This window comes from Seriola lalandi, unplaced genomic scaffold (assembly GCF_002814215.2).
Source record: "Seriola lalandi dorsalis isolate HSWRI2012SDOR001 ecotype SW California unplaced genomic scaffold, Sedor1 jcf7180002054767, whole genome shotgun sequence".
Taxonomy (NCBI): Eukaryota; Metazoa; Chordata; class Actinopteri; order Carangiformes; family Carangidae; genus Seriola; species Seriola lalandi.
In genome coordinates, this window is record NW_019525320.1 from 1,207,268 (window position 1) to 1,207,573 (window position 306).

Below are 306 nucleotides of genomic sequence, written 5' to 3' on the forward strand. Positions count from 1 at the left end.
AAAAAAAAAAAAAAAAAAAAAAAAAAAAAAAAAACCCCCCCCCCCCCCCCGTTTCGTCTCCGAGAAAAAAATGAATAAACTACACAATCATTCATATGGTTTGTGAGCTCCGCTGAATTTTTTAGGCATATCAAAGGCAACTTTTATCCACGGGATACATCCCAGCAGGGGCGTAGCTAAGGATTCATGAGCCCCTTACCTTGGGCCCCCTTCAACCTCTTTAACTAAACCTAAAATAACCCCCCCCCCCTTTTTTTTTTTCTTTTTAAATTTTTTTTATTTTTTTTATGTTTTTTTGACCACTTG